Genomic DNA, 9258 nt, shown 5'->3' on the forward strand with positions numbered 1-9258 from the left:
AAAAAAAAAAAAAAAAAAAAAATGACATCTTGAATTTTGCATGCAAATGGATGGAGATAGAAAACACTATCCTGAGTGAGATAACCCAGACCCAAAAATATGAATATGGTATGCACTCACTCGTTAATGAACTCTAGCCATAAACAAAGGACATTGAGCCTATAGTTCACAAGCCTAGAGAAGCCAAATAACAAGGTGAACCCAAAGAAAAACATATATCGATCCTCCTGGAAATTGGATGCAAACAAGATCGCTGGGCAAAAGTTGGGAGCATGGGAGTAGGGGTACCGGTAGGGGTGGGGATGGGGAAGGGGAGGGGGAGCAAGAAGGGAGAAGGGGAAGACTGGGGAAAGCTTCGGGGAGTGGGAGGGTAGAGATGGAGGAAGGGCGGATATAGGAGCAGGGAAGAAGATATCTGCATTAAGGGAGCCATTTTAGGGTTGGCAAGAGACTTGGCTCTAGAGGGGATCCAGGTGTCCACTGGGATGTCCCCAGCTATGTCCTTGGGCAACAGAGGAGAGGGTTCCTGAACTGTCCTTGCCCCACTATCACACTGATGATGATCTTGAATATCACCATAGAATCTTCGTCTGGCGACGGGTGGAGATTGAGACAGAGACCCTCATCTGAGCAATGGAGTGAGCTACCAAGGTCCTGTTGAAGAGCAGAAGGAGAGAGAAGATGATCAAGGAAGTCACAAACATGAGTGCCTGCACTGAGACAGTGTGCCTGATTTAATGGCAGCTCACCAAATCCAGCTGGACTGGGATTGTACGAACCTGTGATCAAACTGGACTCTATGAATGTGGCTACCAATGGGGGCGGACTGAGAAGCCATTGATAATGGCACCGAGACCTGTTTCTACTGCATGTACTGGCTTTTTGGGACCCTAGTCTATTTGGATGCACACCTTCCTAGGCCTGAATGGAGGAGGGAGGGCCTTGGACTTTCCACAGGCAGGGTACCCTGCCCTCTCTTAAGGAGGGAGGGGGAGGGAGGAAGGGAAATGGGGGAGCAGGAGGGTAACGGGAGGAGGGGAAGAAGTGTAAATTTTTGAATGGAAAAATAAAAATTAAAAAAAATCATTATTTTCACATATATCCTAAATATATGTAAGAAATAAACATATGCCCTTATGGGAAATAAACAGAAGTGTTTCATGTGCTTTGAAATTTAGAAGAATATTTGCAATGTATATTTGGGTTGAAAATAGATTTTAGAATGAAAACAGTATTAAATAGCCAAAATAGAGAATACCAAATTTTTTGGCCTTTTGTACAATAAAATTATGTTCATATTATAATCTCAATGTTCATCTAAAATCTCAAATTGCTCTCAGTGTGACTTTAAGTTGATTTTCTATTATATGCAAGATATAGCACTCTGAGCTCCAGCACCACATTTACCTGCATTCCACATGATCTAGGTCATACTGATAATGGACTGAACCTCTGAAACAATAAGCAAGTCACATCAACTTAAGACTTTCTTTATAAAAAACCATGGTGTCTCTTCACAGTAATAAAATCACCAAGACAGATGTTAGTACTACAAACTGGAGTACTGTTATGATAGGTTGGACTTTGTATTTCTTTGGAGAAATTTAGACTTTGGTAATTTGGATTTGAACGGCAGTGGACTGCTTTAAGTACTGCTTAGTGGGCCATACTAATAGGAACATGGAAGATAGTGGTGTTAATTGTTCTTTTTTTTTTTTTTTTAAAAAAAAAAAAAAACTTTAGGGGGTTCACCCAAGAGGTTTCAGAGCAGAAGAATTTTAGTATGTTACCTAGAGAGCATTCTTCAGATATTTTGGTGAAGAAAGTGGTTCCCTTTTATCCTTATCTGAAGGGTTTGCATGAGGCTATAATGAAAGGTTTTGGGTTAATTCCTTTGGAAAAAGATATTTCAAAACAGCCTTATATAGACTGTTGTGTGGATATTAGTGGTAGCTCTAATAAAGATTTAAAATAAAAAGGAGCAAGCTGAGTAGAGTAAATTACAAAGAAAGTAAATTTTGAAGAGAAAAAAGCACTAGGAAGTAAACCAAAGATAAATCCATGTTCAAGAAACTAAAAGTATTAATAAATACAATAAAGGGAATTGTGAATGCAGGGCAAGATACCAGCCAGCTAAATTTTCAGTGTTTGGAAAAAAAACTAAAGAAAATATTAGAGCTGGGTGTGGTTGGGCAGTACTGGGAAGGCAGAGGTTAGTGGACTTCTGAGTCTGAGTCCAGCCTGGTCTACTGAGCAAGTTTCAGGTCAGGAAAGTTTAGGCAATCAAAGACAGAAATCTTGTAAAGATATAATAATGAAAATTACATGTTTCAGGCACAACAAGCAGCAGAACTTGGAAGCTTCAGCCATGTGGTTCTGGTTCTAGTGTTAAGCATAGAAGAAATGGGTTATATAATTTGCTTCTGCACCCAAAGAATGCTTCTGCACCCAAAGAATGCTTCTGCACCCAAAGAAAGCTGCACCCAGGCATGTGTCAGCAGTGGCCCTGAATGGAGCCCTAGGAGAAAGTCCATTTCATGAAGTTATAAAATCGAAGCCTGGATTCCCTTGGAGGGCCCAGGACGTTAGAGATGCCAAAGTTGTGGGACACCTGCCTAGGAGAGCTGCTAGGAAAGATGGAATCAGCATAAGAGAAACAACGCTGTAGTCAACAAAGCTGAATGGAGTTGGAGAAGTTGAGAATGTTTTCCCATCAAACACGAAGATGTAAAGTTTGGAGTTTACCCACATAGGTTTTGGTCTTGCTTTTTTTCAGCATTTCCGTGCTATGCTGCCTTCCCTGCATTTTGAATGTAGATCCTGCATTTGAATGCATATCCTTTGCCATTGTATGCTGGAAGTATGTGATCTGCTTTTTGATATTGATCTTTATGGGGGGATTACAACTAACAGATTATCATGCATATAATAAGAGACTTTGGAGATTAAAATAACTTTGAGACTGTTATAGACTATGGAGACTTTTGAAGTTAGACTGAATGCATTTTTTATTATAATATGTATGTAAGCTTTTGGGGGTCATGGAGCAGAATGTGGTGGTTTGGCAAAAAATGGAACTATTAGGAGGTGAGGCCTTGTTGAAGGACATGTGTCACTGTGTGGGTGGGCTTTGTGGTCTCTTTTGCTCAAGTGTCCCATAATGTGACTTTCAGTCAACTTCCTGTTGCCTGCAAGATGTAGCACTCTCAGCTGCAGCGCCACATCTGTCTGCCCTTCACCACGCTCCCTGTCATGATGATAAGGGACTAAGCCTTTGAAACAGTAAGAGAGTCACCCTAATTAAATGTTTTATTTAATTGCTATGGTCATGTTATATCTTCACAGCAAAAAAAGCCCTAATTAAGACAACAATCTTTATCTCTATCATAAATTCATTTAATTGTTGTTGATATTATATTGATTAAATGGACAACTCAGTGATCACCATATCATTCTGGAAAAGACAAATCCTAATATTTCCACTGGGTCACAATCTGTTTCTCTACACACAGAGAAAATAATGGTCTAACTTTTATAACTGCTATTTGTCAAATTATTTGAAATTTTATTTTGATGGGTCACCTACGGAATCACCCACTCAAAATTATACTTTGTGAGATTGTCTCTACATGTTGGGTAGTTATATGTCATTGATTCTCAATGTATGAACTACAGAGACTACTCAGAAAAAAAAAAAAAAAAGCATACGGCCTGAGATGAGATTGCTGGCACCCACATGCGAATAACATCAGTTCACCATTTACACTGGTGAAAGACTTAATCAAATGGAAGGTATATAAAAATCTATATGGAACCATGCACTCTTCCAACTCAAAAAAAAAAAAAACATTTAGAGAGAACAATTAGATAGAGATGACATAAATGAGAGAGGAAGCATATGCTCCGGATAAAGAGTATGTGGACCGAAAGATTACTAAGGCTAGCTTGTCAGCTCTAACAGCCAATAAAATAGTAAGTTCCAGGTTCAGTGAGAGACCCTATCTCATAGAAATGAGATGGGGAGCAGTAGTACAGGATGGCAAATGTCATTCATTGGCCCATTCATGGGAATGGGCAAACAGTTGCACACTTTTTCACACATGTGCTTGCAACACACACAGACAATTCAATGTAACACACTATCACATTGCATATCCATATCACAATGTGTCAAGTCCTCTCAAAATGGATTTTGAGTTTGGGTTATATGTGTTCACTTTCTGCTTTATGTTTTCAGTCTCAGGTATTCATAAATGACATTGTCATGTAGCTCCTTGTTCTTGTCTTTTAGCATATGCAGAAATCCATTTTTTCATATATATATATATATAAAACTTTTTTGTTTTTACATTTAAATATAAAAATACTACTCTGCTCTTTGTTATAAATGGAGGACCAAGAACTAAGAACCTTTTCTTCTGTTACATCAGGGCTGTCCATCAGGCAACACACTAAGCTGTCTTCATGGAGGGCATAAACTCCCCCAAGCAAGTGAAACCTGGTACAAGGGAGCAAACTCCAACTGCTCCTCACCTACCTTCCATTTGGAACAGAAAGTTAGCTGCAGAACTAACAGCTCTCTACCAACAGGGAATTGTCAATCCAAGCAGTGGACCTGTGCTTTCAACTATCCTGAAGAAAAATTCTTCCTCTTACAAATATACCTGCTCTGTGACAGCTATGCCTACTGGACATGCATTCCTGATGAGATGAAGCAGTGGTTACCTCCTCTTCCCCTCTCCCTCCCCCACTAAAAAGCTAGATAGAAAAAAACAAAGATGAGGGATGGGTGTGTAGAGATTAAGAACTTGACCCCTCTATTCTGACCAATGAAAGCAAGATTAACTGGGCATGAGGAATAAAAAGATCTTGATATTCCATCCTTTGAGTTACAGTGGGGGCAGAGCTGGGACAGGAAAGAGTTGGAGTGGAATGATTAGGAAGGGCTCAGGATCACTCAAAGCCTAGTCCATTTAGTTCTTGTATTGGAACGGCTCATCGCCAGTCTCATTGAGAAGGCAAGTGCGGACAAGGGGTCACAGTTGGCAGAAGGGCGACGGTCTTCAAAGAAGCCCCTCTTCTGGCCAACAGTCCGGGGAATGGGGATGCTGGCACTGCGGTTGGCAACGCCAGCAGAAAAGTCGTTGATGTTGGAGGTTTCATGGATTCCAGTCAGGTGCCGGGCATTGTCCAGCCCCCCCTTGGGATCGTAGGTGCGAATGTGGTACTGGTGCCGCTTGCTTAGTTTCTCAATGGGCTCCTCGATGTACTTCAGACCTTTCTCCTCCCGCATGGCCTAGTGCTAAAGTTAGTATGGCAGCCGGCACCGTTCCAGTTCCCAGGAATGGGCTTGGGATCAAAGGTTGCTATCACCCAGAAGTCTTCACATACACGATGCAAGATGAAACGGGTCACCCAGAGATGATCTCCCATGCGGATTCCTTCACGGGGTCCTATTTGGAATTCCCACTGGGCAGGCATGACCTCGGCATTTGTTTCTGTAATCTTGACTCCATCATACAAGCAGGCCCGGTAGTGAGCCACAATGATGTCCCTGGCATAGGCTTTGTCTGTTCCCACGCCACAGTAGTATGGATCTTGGGGCCCAGGGAAGCCATTGGAAGGCCAACCAAAGGGGTGTCCATCTGTTCCCATGAGAATATATTTCTGTTCCATTCCAAACCAGGGGTGCTGATTGATCAACATGTCCATTATCCGTTTACAGTTGTGTCTTAGATTGGACTCTGCAGGCTTCCGGTTATATTTGAAAACTTCAAAGAACACCAACTTGTTGGGCTCTTTGCGAAAGGGGTCCCAGAACATGGCGACCGGCCTGAGATACATGTCACTGTTGAAGCCCTCAGACTGAAAGGTACTAAAGCCATCGAAATTCCACTCTGGTAATTCTACACACTTGGGCTCGCAGTCCAGGGTGCGGGTCTTGCAGCGCAGCCCTTCGCCGGTCCCATCAACCCAGATATATATGGCCTGGACTTTCTCACCCTGGCGCAGAGACATGCACATTTGCTTGATGCTTTTGTTCAGGTGGGAACTTGCTGAGGTGGCCATGGTGGAAGGTGTTCTTAGTGGTGGCCGGCGGGATGATGGATGGGATGGACAGACCACGAGAGCGAGGCGAAGAGAGCGGAGAGGAGATGGGTGTGGGGCTAAGACGGTGCGCTCTACTTCCATTCTCGGCTCTCCAGAAATACAATTTTTATTTTACATCCTTGTTGCTGTTTCCCCTTTCTCCTGTTTTCCCAGTTTATCCCCTACACCCTGCTGTGTTACCATCCCCAATCTGCTCCTCTTCTACTTCTGCTTAGAAAAGGACAAGCCTCCCATAAGTATCAACAAAATATGAAAAAACAAGTTACAATAAAACAAAGTACCTCCCATGTATTAAGCCTGGCTTGGCAGTCCAATTTGGGAATATCATTATTTTTAATGCTATTCTTGTGAGTAGAGTCAGCAGACAATGTATGCATATATTATCAACAGTAATGAATTATTTTGAATAATTTTCAAAGCCTCATTCCAATTTAAGTTTTCTGTTAGCTTTTGTGAACACCCATTTTTTTTTTCTACATAGATGGATCCTTAGACCAATCAAATATATGTTGAAGCCCGTTAATGTATACTCTGGATTTATCAGATTTTGTTAAGATTAGGGAAATTGTCCAGTAGATACTGACATTGAAAATGTATTCATAAATAGTTGTCTTGTCTTTTCTTCTGTTTTCTTTTGTTTATCTTTTTATGGGATGAAACACATTCAAGTACCAAAAACCAAACAAAAATCAAACCAAACAAGCAAGTAGGAATTTCATGACACATGCTCATATATTTATCACTACTATCTTGTTATCTCATGATGTGTTTTTTAACTTTATCTTTGAGTTGGTATATTTTTATAACTGATTTTCTGAAACTTTTATAATTAAATTTAGTCATATTTTTTCAATGCTAGCTATTTTTGCATTGTGCTTAAGAAATTATTAACAACTCTGAGGTAGCGGTTATTTTGTTCAGTTTTTTTCTAGAAACACTGCTCTTTTGCTCTTCACATTTAAATATGCAATATACTTGAAATTACATTGCTATTCAGACCTCCTGTATTTCAAATAATAGATTCCCCTAATAACTTTTCTGTGTCTAACAGGAAACCTTCCACCTGGGGTCATATAGAATGCTCCATTAACAAAGAATCTATATTCTAGAAGCTTTATTTCACAATTACATAACTCCTAGAAAATTACTGTAATCAGTGACTCAAAAATACAACCTCTGTAGTGTATGTGAAGGAAGAATCATGTAATGTATGTGTGTGCATGCACAATCACTGTTTTTTTCTTTTGAATTTTAAAACAACAGCAATTATTCTTTGACACATTATTGAATTTGTTTCGAACTTCTCTTTAATCAATGCATTTATTAGCGTGTATATAATGATCACAAAATAAATAATTGATACCTACTCGTTTTTGTTTGTTTGTTTGTTTTAACTGACAGTACTGTCATGTGACTAGAGATAGTTGGGCCCTGCTTACTTTATTTGATAATAGAGACCAAAAATTCTGTTGGCAATAAAAATTATATTTGTAGAATCACCCAGTCAGTTGGAGTGCTATAAAGGAGCTGTTGTCAATAAAAACTGTAATTATTACTATGGTTTTGTTCCATTTCTGTGGTAATTAGTTATTATCATTATTTATTACTTCATTTTATGGTTATTGCTTGCAATTTCAGAATTTAAATACCGAAAGCATAAACAATGTTAATTTAATTGCAGTGTTGAAATTCTGAAAACTCCATGTGGTGTTAAGATTATTAATAAGTATATTTCAAATGGATATTCTAATTACATTTTGCATTTTGCCAGATTTCTTGTTCATCATAATTTTGAACAAATTGTTATGTTTTGTCATCTGAAAATTGCCATGCTAAAATAAATATCATTTCATGGGGCTGTGTTTAGGCAAACACCATGAATTTTGTAGTTCACAGAGGAAACAATTCAGTGATTAAGAAAATAATTCTAAATGGGTTTTATATGTTTTATATATTATTAAAGACATCTTCAGACCTTAAAACCTTTTGAAGGTGTGGAGACATGGCTCAGTGGTTTAGATCACTTACTGTTTTTCTAGAAGATCTGGTTCATTTTGCAAAAACCCCATGGCAGTTCACAACCCTCTACTTCATCCTATGCCCTCTTCTGGTCTCCTAAAGCAAATACATTCATTTGCACAGCTCATTTAGGTACAGACAAATAATTTAAAAGTACAAGAATTTTGTTTTAAATTTTTATTGCTTTATAAATAATACCATTCAAAATTTCCACTTCCTCTACTCCTCCCATTGCCCTCCCGCTCTCCTATTCCCCCTCCCCCTCCAGTCCTAAGAGAAGGCAGAGTACCTTGCTCTGTGGGAAGTCCAAGGCCCTCGGCCCTCCATCCAGGCCTAGGAAGGTGTGCATCCAAACAGACTAGGATCTCAAAAAGCCAGTGCATGCAGTAGAGACAAATCCCAGTGCCATTATCAACGGCTTCTCAGTCAGCCCTCATTGTCAGCCACATTCAGAGAGTCCAGTTTGATCACATGCTCCTTAAGTCCCAGTCCAGCTGGCTTTGGTGAGCTCCCATTAGATCAGGCATACTGTCTCAGTGGGTAGACCAACTCCTTGCGGTCCTTACTTCCTTGGTCATATTCTCCCTCCTTCTGCTCTTCAACTGGACCTTGGGAGCTCAGTCCAGTTCTCCGATGTAAGTCTCTATCTCTATCTCCATCTGTTGCAGGACAAAGATTCTACTGTGATATTCAAGATAGTCATCAGTGTGACTATGGGACAATGCTAGGTCAAGCACCCTCTCCTCTACTGCTCAAGGATTATTTTAAAAAAATCACATTTCACACAATATAGAACAGTTTGAAAGTAGAATATATTCACTGTTATTTCCATTTAACTCATTTATTTTTAATTATTATTTTATGTGTTTGAGTGTTTTGCCTGCACACATGTCTAGACAATGAGTACATAACTGGTGACCTTGAAGGTTATAAAAGGATATCAGACTCCCTAGAACTGGAGTTACATATGATTGTGAGCTGTCAGGTAGGTCCTGGGAATTGAAACTCAGCCCTCTAAAAAAGCAGTAAATGCTTTTAACTATTGAGCTGTACCCTCCCTCTCCATCTTTTTTTTATTTTTTTATGTCTATAAATGTGATAGAGAAAACATCACATTTAATATAAAGT

At 39.6% G+C, this 9258-nt stretch overlaps 1 pseudogene; it reads right to left on the reverse strand.

Moving 5' to 3' along the window:
- Positions 1-4973: 4973 nt before the first annotated feature.
- Positions 4974-6166, reverse strand: LOC126513554 (glutamine synthetase-like; annotated as a pseudogene).
- Positions 6167-9258: the final 3092 nt, after the last annotated feature.

This window comes from Alexandromys fortis, unplaced genomic scaffold, assembly GCF_014885135.2.
Source record: "Alexandromys fortis isolate MF-2015 unplaced genomic scaffold, M_Fortis_MF-2015_v1.1 scaffold_105, whole genome shotgun sequence".
In the NCBI taxonomy this organism is placed as follows: domain Eukaryota; kingdom Metazoa; phylum Chordata; class Mammalia; order Rodentia; family Cricetidae; genus Alexandromys; species Alexandromys fortis.